This window comes from Molossus molossus, unplaced genomic scaffold (assembly GCF_014108415.1).
Source record: "Molossus molossus isolate mMolMol1 unplaced genomic scaffold, mMolMol1.p scaffold_m16_p_18, whole genome shotgun sequence".
Lineage (NCBI taxonomy): Eukaryota > Metazoa > Chordata > Mammalia > Chiroptera > Molossidae > Molossus > Molossus molossus.
In genome coordinates this window covers 33,563,544-33,578,609 of record NW_023425353.1, presented here as the reverse complement: position 1 = coordinate 33,578,609, position 15,066 = coordinate 33,563,544, and the positions used below count along the sequence as shown (strand labels likewise).

General features: G+C 38.0%; 1 protein-coding gene across 4 annotated transcripts in view; it reads left to right on the top strand.

Moving 5' to 3' along the window:
- Positions 1–15,066, top strand: part of NCK1 (NCK adaptor protein 1) — a 61,845-nt gene that overhangs the window by 30,561 nt on the left and 16,218 nt on the right. The window contains exons 1-2 of one of the 4 annotated variants that reach the window (XM_036266492.1): positions 5,993–6,258; positions 8,021–8,117. The exons of 1 other annotated variant lie outside the window; for it this stretch is intronic. The gene's annotated coding sequence lies outside the window, so the exon portion shown is untranslated. Of the gene's footprint in view, positions 1–5,992; positions 6,259–8,020; positions 8,118–10,665; positions 10,688–15,066 lie in introns of those variants that run through there. 2 more of the 4 variants (XM_036266491.1, XM_036266493.1) reach the window with 2 other exon arrangements.

The following is a 15,066-nucleotide window of genomic DNA, read 5'->3' as shown; positions in this document are numbered from 1 at the left end:
TGTAATTTTTAATTTCCCCATGATGGGATTCTTATTCATATTGTTTCATAAATAAGAGTGTTTAACAATTAGCTCTGGCTGTTCACTCATCAGTTAGAGCTTCCCCCTTGGACTGAAGAGGGGAGCCACAGGTTTGATTCCTGGTCAAGGGCACAAGGGCACGTACCTTGGTTGCAAGTTTGATCCCTGGCCCTGGTTGAGGTTGGGAGGCAACCAATCAATGTGTCTGTCTCTCTCACATCAGTGGTTCTCTTTCCCTCCCTCCCTTCTACTCTGTCTAAAAAAAAAGGGGAAAAAAGTGTTTCACAATTAAAATTACTTGACAAAATAGTAAGGGGTTTAATACATTGGATAGAATAAAATCATCTTATAAATTGCCTTGTCTTTTTGCATTACTTATAAAATATTGAAGTTAGTTATATGGGGATTCCCCCCTCCCCCCTTAATTGTTTACGAGAGATCTGTAGCCCAACCAAACTTCCGGAGTTAGTCACTTGGGTATTGTCACTCTGCTGATTTTTATCAGAAACAGGAAATTGTCAAGTTACATGTCAAAGTACAGCAGACTCTAAAATTGTATTTGTACTAGCATGAGAGATTTCCCTTTAGAATTTTTTCTATCGTTAGCTGGTTCCTAAGTTTTTCCTCAGAATATAACAATTGTCTTGTTGAAAATGGTGATATTTATCATACATAGCAAACAGTTTACTTATCATACACAATATGATTAGTAAAATGATTTGACAAACTTAGTGTCGTTAATACATAGATATACCTAATTAGGAAAAGTAGGTTGGGGAAGAACATGTGTTTAGGTGTTTGGCCTGATGTTATTCCAGTAGGTAGATTAGTAGGATTCCTAAAGTAGACCTTTTAGGGACTCTATAAGGTCAAAACTATTTTCATATACAGGGATGTTAATTTCCATTTTTATTCTGGCATTTCCAGAGGCTGTATGAAATGCAGTGATATTTTATAAGATGTCAGCATTTTGGAAGATTTGCAAAATTTAGTGAATGTGTATTGCATAATGATACAAAATCATCACGAGTAAAAACAGATCCATTTAAAGTGTAACGACAGACCAATGAATGTTTTCTGCTACATATTTATTTCAGTTTTTTTTTTTTTTTTTATCCTCACCCGAGGACATTTTTCCATTTTTTGTTCAGAGTGGGAAGGAGAGAGAGAGAGAAACATTGACATGAAAGGGACACATCGAGTGGCTGCCACCTGCACAACCAACCAGGGCCAGGGACAAACTGCAACCGAGGTATGCGCCCTTAGCGGGAACCGAACCTGGGTCTCTGGACCGCAGGTTGACGCTCTAACCGCTGAGCCAAACCGGCCAGGGCTCAGTTTAAATACAGAAAGATTCATACTTTTTTGAGTGGGGATGAGATTTGACACGTAGTTATATAAATACTTCCACAATCTAAATACAGAACAGTTTCTTCAACTCCCTCACAAGAAAATAGTATTTTCTCATGCTCTGCAGTCAAACTCTTACCCCCACCATTAACTTGTGAGAATTATTAATCTGTTCTCTGTCCCTATAGTTTTGCCTTTTCCAGAATGTCATACATAGCCTTTTGAGTCTAGCTCAATGAAATTGCTAGGTCATATGCTAAATGTATGTTGAACTTTATAAGAAGCTGCCAAACTGTTACTCATAGTGGCTGTACTACTTTTACATTCCCACAAGTGATGTATCAGTTCCAGTTGTTCAGCATCCTCTTTGGCACCTTGGTACTTTTTAAATTTTTGTTCCTTTTCCTATCTCTTTCTCTCCCTCTCCCCTCTCTCTCCCTCTCCCTCCCTTTCTCTCTCTCTCTCTCTCTCTCTCTCCCCATCTTCATACTCCATCTCTTATCTCTCCTGTCCTCCCCCCTTTTTCGTTCCACCTTTCCTTTTTTCTTCACCTCCCTTCTCTTTGTAAGTCATTTAATAGCTATATAGTGATATATTATTTTGTGGTTTTAATTTGCATTCCTGTAATGGCTAATGAATTTGAGGATCTTTTCATGTGCTTTTATGCGATTGAAATATCTTTTTTTGGTGAAATATCTGTTCAAATATTTTTTCCATTTAAAAATATTAAATATTTGAATATGTTTCCCCCATGGCTTTGCTGGGTGTAGCTGGAGACAGCTCTTCCTGGGCTAGAATCACATTCCAGTGGCTCTCCTGGCCTTGGCCCCATAGCTTTGGGTTGAAACCCAGGAAATAGCCTCTTTAAAATGGAAGAGGCAGCCTTAATTAACTCTTAATCTTTGGGGTTATTCTTGTCTTGAAGAATATCTGTGGTCTTATCCTGTAAAATCTAAGAAGACTGGCTGACAATCTTTCTTTTTTTAATCCTCACCCGAGGACATTTTTTTATTTTTGGTTCCGATAGAGTGGGAAGGAGACAGAGTGAGAGAGAGAGAGAGAGAGAGAGAGAGAGAGAGAGAGAGAGAGAGAAGCATTGACGTAAAAGGGACAGGGACACATTGAGTGGCTGCCTCCTGCACGACCCAATCAGGGTCGGGGACAAACTGCAACCGAGGTACGTGTCCTTAGTGGGAACTGAACCCGGGTCTCTCTGGACCACAGGTTGACGCTATAACCGCTGAGCCAAACTGACCAGGGCTCTTTCTTTTTTTTTTTTTTTTTTAATCATCCTCACCTGAGGACATTTTTGCATTTATCTTCAGATAGAGCAGGAGGGAAAAAGGGAGGAAGAGCGAGAAACATCGATGTGGGAGAGACACATTGAGTGGTTGCCACTCACACAAGCCCAACTGGGACCAGGGACAAACTGCAACCAAGGTACATGCCTTTAGTGGGAACTGAACCCGGGTCTCTCTGGTCTGCCGGCCAACGCTCTAACCCCTGAGCCAGACCGGTGAGGGCTGACAATCTTTCTTTATTCCTTCTGACTCCTGCCAGTTCAGATTGTCTGTTTTTTGCTGGGGTGACTGATCCAGTCTGATGTTCACACCCATATTAATATCTTAGAGTTCTGTTCTGAACATACTTTTTCATTTATCGTGATATGGATAGGCTGAGAATTTTCTAATGTATAAATTTAAATTAAATTTGTTTCCCTTTTGATTAACAATTCCATCTTTGTTTCTCTTCTCAAATTTTACTCTAAGAATTCGAGAGAAGTCAAGTTGCACCTTTAGCACTTTGCTTAAAAATAGCTTCAGCCAAATATCCAATTTTACCCTAACAATTCTACCTTCCACAGAGCCCTAGCACATGAACATAATTTAGTCGAGTTCTTTGTTGTTTTATAACAAGGATCGCCTTTCTTATGGTTTCTGATAACCTGTTTTCTCATTTCTGTCTGAGGCTTTATCAGTATGACCTCTAACATTAATATTTCAATCAGTGTTCTATTCATGACCACTTAGGTATTTTGTAGGAAGATTGAGACTTTCTCTACAGCTCTCCTCTTCTTCTGAGCCCCCCAGAAATTGCCCTTAACAGACCTGTGGATGAAGAAAGTAACCTCACAGGGTGATCTGATCATAAGCTTCCACAGGTCTTAGTGGATAATCTATCCCAGGCATATAAGTACTACTACTTTTTTTTTTTTTTTTTTCCATTTTTTGTTCAGGTAGAGAGGAACAGAGAGAGAGAGAAACATCGATGTGAAAGGAACACATCGAGTGGCTGCCACCCACACAACCGACCAGGGCCGGGGACAAACTGCAACCGAGGTATGCGCCCCTAGTGGGAACCGAACCCAGGTCTCTCAGGACCGCAGGCCGACGCTCTAACCGCTGAACCAAACTGGCCAGGGCACTACTACTTTTTTTTAATCCTCACCCGAGGATATTTTTCCATTGATTTTTTTTAGATAGAGTGGGAGGGAGGAAGAGAGAAAGAGAGAAAACATCAACGTGAGAGAGACACATAGATTGGTTGTCTCCTGCACAACCTTGACCAGGGTGGGGAATTGAACCTGCAGCCCAGGTACGTGCCCTTGACTGGGAATCGAACCCAGTACCCTTAGGGCCGATGCTGTAACCACTGAGTAAAACTGGCTAGGGCCAGGCATATAACTTTTTTAGTAAAAAGTTAATTTTTGCCTTAAGCAACCCTTGTCCATTATTCTTGTGCATATAAGTTAACAGACTTTTAAAATGCCAGAGGAGTACTCTTTGTTTAGACCTCTCTGATATAACCATCCTCAGGAGAGGATATAGTCTTGCTAACTAACCTGTAATCCAATCTCCACCTTGCTTTCTTCAATTTTTGTTTAATCTACTTTACATTCCCTCCTTAACTCTAGATTGCATAAAAGAAACTGCAGCTGTCGTTCAAGAAGCATTTTTCTCATTCTGTTGATATATTGCATCCAGGCATATCCTCATTGGCTCAAATGCATTTATTTTTTATGTTTTCTGTATTGATACTAGAGAGAGAGAGAGAAAGGGAGAGGGGGAGAGAGAGAAACATTGATGAGAGAGAACATCAACTGGCCGCCTCCCGCATGCCCCCTGCTGGGGATTTGGCTCACAAGCTGGGCATGTGCCCTGATCAGGAATCGAACTGGGAACCTTCCGGTACATGGGTTGATGCTCAACCACTCACTGTGCCACACTGGCCGGGCTCAAATACATTTTTAAAAAAATTCACAGGTTTTGACATTCTGATGTTGACAGGGCATTCACTGTCAGAGAGGATAAGTTTTCCTCTACCCTTCTAGTTTTTTCTGGCCAGTCTAATAATCAAATTGACATGAGACAGATTAGCAGGAGAAAACAATTTAAAGTTTAAATAATTATGTATACCTCCTGTATACATGTGAGAGACCCAGGAAAACTGTGTAACTCATCAAAATGGTAGAAGCCATTCCCTTAAATACCATCTTTAGCTAGAGACAAAAGATGTTGGAGATGGAGTATCAGTTAGGGTAGATTACCAGGAAAAGCACTGTAAATAAGAGGAAGATTTTTAGGCAGATTTAAGTTCATGCCTTCTCCATTAATACCAGTTTCTAGAGTTTTAGATATCCACCTCTTTCTGGTACATCTAGGGAGACACCCTTAAAATGGAAATTTCCATTTTAAATGTCTCTTACAAAGGGTAATTTCTACATGGTTTTTAGAGCTTTTTTTTTTTTCTTTTTTTTTCTTTCATGACTACTGTTTCTTAAAAATTAACCAGCTTAAAATAATCCTTATGCCAAAAAGATATTTTGAGGTGGTAAATTTTGCTCTTCTACATGGCAATGTAGACTTTTCCTAGTATGTACCTCCAGACTCATAGCCTCTTCCCATTATACAGTTCAAAAGTCACTTCCACAGGTTTAAGTATTTGGTACAACAGTACCCCCACTTCTTGGTATCAGTTTTCTGTCTTAAGTATGTATGGGCTGCTATAACAAAAGACCACAGACTGGTGGCTTATAAACAGCAGAAATGTATTGCTCACACGTCTGGAAACTGGAAGTCTAAGATCAGGATGCCAGCATGGTCTGGTGAGATCCTTCCTTTATATTGATTGTATCTTCATATAGTGGAAGGGGCTAGAGAACTCTGGGATCTCTCTCTCTCTCTTTAAAAAAAATCTTCACCCAAGTATATATTTATTGATTTTAGAGAGAGAAAGAGAAACGTTGATCGTTTGCCTCCTGCATGCCCCTGACTAGGGATCAAACCTGCAACCTGGGTATGTGCGCTGATCAGGAATTGGAATTTGGTGTACAGGATGACACTCCAACCAACTGGGCCATCCAGCCTGGGCTCTGGGATCTCTTTTATAAGAGCATTGATCCCATTCATGAGAGCTCCAGCCTTATGACCCACTTTCCAAAGGTCCTACCTACTAATACCTGACTTTGTGGGGGTTAGGATTTCAACATGAATTTGGGGTGGCAGGGGAGGGTGCACAGACATTCAGACCGTAGCAGTAGTATTCTCTTATGTTTTTGTTTTTAGGTCTCTAATGATAGTCTCTCATTTCAGACATTGGAAATTTCGTCGTCTTGGTCCTCTTTGCTAGAGATTTATCAAATTTGTTGATCTTTTCAAAGAACATCTTTTGGTTTTATGGAGGAGGAAGAAATTTCACTCTGCCCTTCTAGATTCTTCCAGCTAGTCTAATAATTAAGTCAACATGAGACAAGAGAAACTAATCAAAATTTATTTACATATATCCATATAGGAAACCCACTTACATTTCAGAGGCTGCACATACATGAGCAGTTCCAAGACAGAAAGTTAAAATGAGGTATATATGGCATTCTGAGCTAAGGATGAGGTAAGATACCTTGGGACTTCATTGGTGATTCGCAGGACCAAAAGAAGAGCATATGTTCAGTAATTAGACGTTTGCCCTGCCCTAAAGATAGGTCATAAAAAGTTATTTCTGGTAATGATTCTTATTGTGGGTAAAGCTCCAAATTTAAATTCTTTAAGAGAGCGGTGTAAGTTTCTCATGCGCTTGCAGGTCTTGCAGGTAACTTCAGCTCAAAAGAATTCATATGCCAAAGTTGCACATAATGGGGGATACCTGTTCTCAACCCTTTCGGTTTCAATGAGTTTTCCTGTATTGTCTTTCTGTCTCCTGGATTCTAGTCTTAATCTTTATGTCCTTCCTCTGTTTCCGTTTGATTTAATGTGTTCTTCTTTTGTAGTTTCATAAGGTGAAAGTTTACATTATTGATTTGGGACCTTCTTTTCTAGCATTTTTTTTTAGCATTTTAATGTTACAAATTTCCTTCTAAGCACTCCTTTAGCTGCATTTAACAGATTTTTACATGTTGTGTTTTTATTTTCATTTTGTTCAAAATACTGTAATTTCCTCTGTTTTTTTTCCTGCTGCTTTCAGGATTCTCTTTTTATCTGTGGATTTTAGCAGTTAGATTATGGTGCTCCTGAACATTGTCTGAGTTTATTCTATTTGGGGTAAATTTGTCTTTTGCAGACTTTCAGAAAATTTCAACCATTATTTCTTTAAGTATTTTTTTCTGTACCGATATCCTTTTTTTTTTTTTCGTTAGGGACTCCAAAAACACGAATAGCAGCTCTTTTGATATTGTCTCACTGGTCCCCCTGAAGCCCTGTTCTTTCCTTTTCAAAATACTTTCCCCTCTCTCTTTTTCAGATTGGATAATTTTTAGTGACCTATCTTCAGGTTCATCTTTTTTTCTGTTGTAATAAGCCAAATGGCAGTCTCCCAAAAGATATTTTAATTTCTGGGCTTTGTGAACAGTCATGTGCCTGCCACTTAACGATGGGGATAGTTCCAGGAAATACGTACTTTGGTGATTTCATAGTTGTGTGAACATCAAAGAATGTATTTACACAATCCTAGATGGTATAGCCAACCTGCTACAAACTTGTATAGCATGTAACTGCACTGAATACTGTAGGCAGTTGGTAAGCATTTGCGTGTCTAAATATATCTAAACACAGAAAAGGTACAGTAAAATATGGTATAAAAGATTTAAAAATGATATACCATTAATGGACCTTGCAGGACTGGAAGTTGCTCTAGGTGAGTCACGCATGTCCAACTTGGGGGGAGCCCAGTGAGTAGATTCATAGACATTAAAGAGACAGAAAGAAACATCAATGTGAGAGAGAAACATCACTTGGTTGCCTCTGGTAGGTGCCTCGACTGGCCATCAAACCCCCAAGACCCTTAGGTGCACAGGATGAGGCCCCAACCAACTGAGCCACACTGGCCAGGACTGCATTTTCTTTTCTTTTTTGTTTGTTATTCCTCATCAGAGGATTATTATTATTATTATTATTATTTTTTGAGAGAATGTGGGAGGGAGGGAGGGAGTGGGGGAGAAAGAGAGAGAGAGAAACATCAATTGGTTGCCTCCCGCATGTGCCCCAACCAGGTGGGGATCGAACTTGCAACCCAGGTAACGTGTCCTTGACCTGGAATCAAAACCATGACCCTTTGTTCTCGAGCTGAGGCTTTAACTGCTCAGCCACAATGGCCAGGGCAGGACTGCATTTTCTTTTTTTTAATCCTCACTTGAGGATATTTTTTCATTTATCTTCAGATAGAGTGGGATGGAGGGCCGGGAGAGAGACACATCAACTGACTGGTTGACTTTCTGTATGACCGTGACCAAGGCTGGAGACCGAACCTCAACGAAGGTACGTGCCCTTGACCGAAATCGAACTCATAGGCTGACGCTCTGACCACTGAGCAAAATTGACTAGGGCAGGACTGCATTCTCTTTCTTTTTTTTTTTATCCTCACCCAAGGACATTTTTGCATTTATCTTCAGATAGAGCGAGAGGAGAGAGGGAGGAAGAGAGTGAGAAACATTGACATGAGAGAGTGGTTGCCACCCACACGACCCCAGCCCTTAGTGGGAACCAAACCCAAGACTCTCTGCTTTGTGGGCTGATACACTAACCGCTGAGCCAAACTGGCCAGGGCAGGATTGAATTTTCTTAATAGCTAACGATGATGTACATCTTCTCATGTGCTTGTTTGCCATCTATATATATATCTTCAGTGAGTGTCTCTTCGTGTCTTTTGCTTGTCTTCTAATTGGATTTGTTTTTCTATTATTGAGTGCTTTCTTTTGTGCGTCTTGCTTTTAGTGTCAAGTCCTAGAACTCTAGCTCTGTATCCTGAAGATTTTCTCCTATAAATTTTTCTTTTTTTATCCTCACCCGAGGACATTCTTGCATTTATCTTCAGATAGAGCGGGAGGGAGAAAGGGGGGAAGAGAGAGAGAGAGAAACATCGATGTGAGAGAGACACATCGAGTGGCTGCCACCCACATGACCCCAACCAGGTCCAGGGACAAACTGCAACCGAGGTATGTGTCCTTAGTGGGAAACGAACCTGGGACTCTCTGGTCTGCAGGCCCACGCTGTAACCTCTGAGCCAAACTGGCCAGGGCACATTTTTTAAATGGTTTTTCTGCATCAAATTATATACTCTTATAAGATTTTTCCTAGGTTATGAATGTGGTGGATTTTATTGATTTTTAAAAAAACATTGAACCAACTGTATATCCCTGGAAAAATTCGTAGTTGGTCACAGAGTATTAATTCTTTTTATATACTGCTGAATTCTGTTTGCTAATATTTTGTTAAGGATTTTTATATCTATATTCATGAGAGGGATATTGGTTTGTAGTTTTCCTGTTTTGTATTGTCTTTGTCTAGTTTTGAATCAGGGTAATACTAACTTCAAAGATAAATTGGGAAGTGTTTCCCTCTCTTCTGTTTTCTAGGACAGATTATGTAGAATTGTTAATTCTTTACATAATTGGAAGGAACACATCTGGACCTGGAGATTCCTTTTGGGGGAGTGGGGTTTTTAAATTAATAATTAAATTTTCTGAATAGTTACAGGGTTACTCAAATGATCTATTTCATATTGGGTGTATTGTGGTAATTTGTGTTTTTTGAATAATTCATTTCCTCTACGTTGTTGAATTTATGTATGTAGAGCTGTTTGTAGCATTCCCTTATCCTTTTGATATCTGTATGGTCTTAGTATATCTCCTGTTTAATTTTTAAATGTTACTTTGTGTCTTCTCTCTTTTTTTCTTTCTAGAGGTTTGCCAATTTTATAGATCTTTTCAAAGAAACCAGCTGGGTTTTTTTTTTTTCCATTGCTTTTTCTATGTTTTCAGTTCTGCTCTTGTCTCTTTCTAGGTTCTTGAAGTAGGAGCTAAGATGACTAATTTGAGACTTTTCTAATTATATGCCTATAGTACTCTGACTTTCCCTCTTAGCACTGCTTTAACTGTGTCTCACAAATTTTGATAGGTTGTATTTTCATTTTTATTTAAGTGAGATATTTAATGTTCCTTGAGACACCTCTTTGACCACATGGATTATTTGGATTTATGTTTTAAATATTTAGAGATCTTACTGTTATTTTTCTATTCATTTTTAGTTTGATTCTGTTGTAGTCAGAGGACACACTGTATGACTTCAGTTCTTTTAAATTTATTGAAGTTTGTTTTATGGCCCAGGATATGATTTATCTTGGCATTTATTCCATGGCAACTTGAAAAGCATGTATGTTCTGATTCAATGGAATATTCTATACATGTTGGTTAGATCCTGTTGCTCAAATGTGCTGTTGATTTTTTGTATATTTGTGCTGTTTTTCAGTCTGGCTGATGAGTAGAAGTCCAGGCTCCATAGCTGGCCTTTACTTATACTACCAGGCAGAAATGTTAGGGTACCTTGTTATAGCCTCTCAAGGGTAGAAAGTCTGTTTCCTCGTTGACTTTTGCTGATATGAGTGGGGCCATTTTGTTTTCGGTAGTGTTTTTTGACTATAGTGTGTTTTCAGGCATACCTCATTTTATTACACTTCACTTTATTGTGCTTCACAGATGATGCATTTTTTACAAATTGAAGACAAGACCACTCTCCACCAGCAAAAAGATTACTACTCATTTTGTAATACTTGCTTTATTGTAGTGGTCTGGAACCAAACCTACAGTATATCTGAGGTATACCTGTATTGTCTAAAAGTTTTTTTGTTATGCTAGGCAATCCCTTTGATCCATTGTCTGGGGAACACTGGGTTTTGTTGTTTTGCAAAAATAAAAAAATTTGCTACTGTCTCATTTCTTAGATCCCAAGGTGCTTAGCTGATCTGCCTTCTTCTCTTTCAGAGTTTTCTAATGTTTGTTTTATTTAATGTCTAGGGTTTTCATTTGTACTTAGCTAGAGAAATAGATAGGGTAAGTACAACGACTTTGTCTTCCTGGAAGTGAAAGTTCTCTAATTTACTTTTGTTTATAGTGTGAGATAGGACATTGATCCTTCTTTTCCCACCTAGATAGTAGTTGTATTATCAGTTACTGAATAACTCATTCTACTTCAGTGACTTGAAGTATCATACTTCTTATATATTTGTATACTTATACACACAGAGTAGAAGTTAACTGACTTGCCTGATTAACTAAACCCCTCCATTTCTGTTATGACACATACAACCTGTCACCTTGACATATTTCTGCTCTTACTAATTGAATTGAATGTATTTACCTAAGAGTTAGATGTACTGATTCTTTCAAGTGCACTTCCTATTATAATTTCATGTATTTTATGTAAACAAACAAAAATAGTATTTAAAGAAAATTGTTTTATGAAAACTAAGTTAATTTCTTTGGAAAGATTCATTAAAGGCGGTCACTTTAAAAAATTGGGTGTTTTTGAATTAGGCCTGGATGAGACCACTGTAAATGTTTTAGAGTAACTACATAAAAATCCATTTTGTATTAAGTGTTTTGGAGTTTTACATCTACCTTAAAAGACCTAAATTAGAACACATAGCTAGAATATTAGAGAAGGTTTTTTAAAGCTACCTGTATGTGGGTGTATATCTGTTTCTGAACTTAAGTCTATATTTACTGGTCTATTTGATTCTGCACCAGTATCTCATAATTTTTAATTGCCTTAACATTTTAGTGCATTTTGAAATCTGATAAGGGTATGCTTGTCTATAGTAGGAACTTGCAGCTGAAAATTACAGAAAACCCAACTAAAACAGTTTTAATATAATAAATAAATTTATTTGCTCAGGAACCTTGAGATTTTAGAGGGCAGTTCCAGTTCTTATTTTAGCAGCTCTCCTTTCACTTACTTGTCATCTATATTCCCTAGCTGGTGACAAGATGTAGTTCTAGGCCTCACATCTATCCGTGAAAAGTACAGTAGTCTTCTGTTATCTATGGTTTCAGTTACCCATAGTCAATCATAGTTTGAAAAAATTAAATGGAAAATTCCAGAAATAAACTGTTCATATTTTATTTTATTTATTTTTTTTATCACCCGAGGACATTTTTCTATTTTTTATTCAGATAGAGTGGGAGGGAGAGAGAGGAAGAGAGAGAGAGAGAAACATCGATGTGAAAGGGACACATTGAGTGGCTGCCTCCCGCATGACCCAACCAGGCCCTGGGACAAACTGCAACTGAGGTACATGCCCTTAGCGGGAACTGAACCCGGGTCTCTCTGGACCGCAGGCCGACGCTCTAACCGCTGAGCCAAACCGGCCAGGGCAAACTGTTCATATTTTAAATTGTATGCCATTCTTAGCAGTGTGATGAAATTTTATGCCTTCATGAACTGTCGTGCCCAAGTCGTGTCTGTCGTATCCATTACTTCCCCATTACTCACTCAGTAGCCATTGAGGTTATCAGACTGACTATTGCAGTATCATAGTGATTGTGTTCAGATAACCCTTTTCTTTTCTTTTTTAAATCCTCACCGAGGATATTTTTTCATTTATCTTCAGATAGAGTGGGTGGGAGGGAGGGAGAGGGGGAGAGAGAGAGACAGAGAAAGAAAGAAACATCAATGTGAGACCATTGCTGGGCACCAAACTGCAACTGAGGTATGTGCCCTTGACTGGACTCGAACCTGCAACTCTTTGGTCTGCGGGCTGACGCTCTAACCACTGAGCAACTGGCCAGGGCAACACTTATTTTATTAATAATTGCCCCTAAGCACAAGAATAGTTTAAACTTTATCACAGATATGTATGTATAGGGTTCAGTACTACCCATGGTTTCAGGCATCCATTAGGGGTCTTGAAACTTACGTCCTACGAATAAGAGGGCATTACTTTACAGAGACAAGTCGTTTACTGCATTTCTCAAGAACCAGTCAACTTTTCCCTAAAGTCTCTGGCATAGTTTTCTTTGCATCCCCTATTGGTTTCAAGTGGTTTAATGTGGATAAATCCAGTAAGGAAGAGATTGTCGTGGTTGGCTTAGATGGGTTCTCAATCCTGGCTGTATATTAGAATCGTTTGGATAGCTTTTAAGAATATGAATGCCTGATTAGTCTCTAAAGTGGGGCTCATGCTTCTGTTTGTTTTTTTTTTATCCTCACCCGAGGACATTTTTCGATATTTTGTTCAGATAGAGTGGGAGGGAGAGAGAGAGAGAGAAACATCGACGTGAAAGCGACACATCGAGTGGTTGCCACCCACACGACCCAACCAGGGCCGGGGACAAACTGCAACCAAGGTACGTGCCCTTAGCGGGAACCGAACCCGGGTCTCTCCGGACCGCAGGCTGACGCTCTAACCGCTGAGCCAAACCGGTCAGGACTGTTTGTTTTGTTTTAAAGCTCCATGAGTGATTCTAACATGCAGGGCTTTTGATTAACCCAAATAAACCTTTGAAGCTAGAGTCAATCCCCCTGGTTGCATGGCTAAAATAATAATAGTGAGGTGGCAAATGTAGAAGGATAACTGGGATATTGTTCTGAAAATAGAAAATGAATGCTGAGTGTACAGTCTATATTGTCATTATACCAACTCATATTTTTGCTAAAAATATTACTTTCCACATTTCTAGGTAGACTTTAAAATCAGTTTGTCAAGTTTATAGATAAATTGCATTGAGATTAAGGATTAAATTTATAGATTAATTATGGGGGACATGCTGTTCCCACAGGGACGGAATCAATCAGTGCCCAAATATCCCTGAAAAAATCTCCTAACCATTGTCCCAAAAAGTCTGTCATTCATTCTAATTTTTTTTTTATTACATATCAGTAATTATTTAGACTTTTTATATCTTTTTATTTGGAAGTAATTTCAAACAGAAAAGTTGCAAGAATACAAATTTTTTGGTTTCTCTGTTTATCATTGTTTTTTAATAACTTTTTTTGCATTATTAATTATTTTGCTACTGTACATATTTTGAGGCATTATTTGAAAATAATGTATAATAATTTTTGAGGCCTTGCAGTAACACCCACCCCCAAAGATAAGTACCTTGTAGATACAAAAGTATCTACTGTTGAATGCTAGTGAATGTTGAATTCTAGATTAAAATGTGTTTCCCTGAACCCTGCTGGTGTGGCTCACTTGTTGAGCAATGACCCATGCTGTGGGCCTAATCGATGTTCTCTTTCATTGATGTTTCTGTCTCTCTCTCTCCTTTTCTCTCTCTCTAAAATCAATAAAGAACAAATATTAAAATAAAAATTATTAAATGTGTTTCCCTGAGAACACTGCTTGCTTCATTGTTGAGAAAAGAATCTAATATCTAAAACTAATAGCTGAATTTATTTGCTTGCTAAGGAGGAGGCAGTAGCTATTTATGTAAAATAATCTCTAAAACAGCTGATGTAGTTTCAGGAGTGAGTTAGGTTTGTAGTTTTCTTTCTTGGTTCTAAAAGAAAGTTGGAATTATTCCTTGAATTTTTGTAGAACCATCTGGTGTTTTCATTATTGGAAGATTTCTTAATGAATGATTCAACTATACTACTTTTATTATTTTTATTTTCCTATAAATGTGTACATTTTACTTGTTTTCAGATTTATTGATAAAGTTGTTTATAATATTGCCATGTCTTTTGAATGTCTACAGTATCTATAATTATAACTCCCTTTTATTCTTGGTATTTGGGTATGGCTTTTTCCTTATTTCATTACTGAATCTTACCAGAACGATATCCATTTTGTTAGTATGACAAAGAGCTACCTTTTTGTTTTATTTTTTGAGCCTTTGTTCTATATGTTTATTTTCTGTTTCATTAAGTCCTGCTTTTATTTGTATTATTTCCTTTTATCGACTTTTTTATATTTTTCAGCATTTCTAACTGCTTAAGACAGATGCTCGGTTGACTAATTTATTTTTAGCTTTTTTTATATTTTCTGATGTAACTATGTACATACAACTAAGAATCTCCCTTTATACAGGATGGGGCAAAAGTAGGACTATAGTTGTTCGTATGAAAAAATAATACAAAAATTAATATATAATAATACATAAACTGTTTGCGAACGCACTCAGCAACTATAAACCTACTTTTGCCCCACCCTGTTTACTCCTTTTACTGCATTCCACAGGTTGGTGGTATAGTCTTTATTATTTTACTTTTAATATTCTCAAAATTCTGTTATGTATTTTTTGACTCCTGAGTTTTTAGAAATTTTCAAATGTGAGGTTTTTAAAAAGCTATCTTATTGTTATGGTTGTCAGAGAATGTGGTGGTTAGGGTATCAGGTACATGAAAGTTGTTGAGACTTTTTATGGCCTAGCATTTGATGGATTTTTGTATTTGTCTGTCTGTTATTCTTCTGTTGGGAAATAATTCT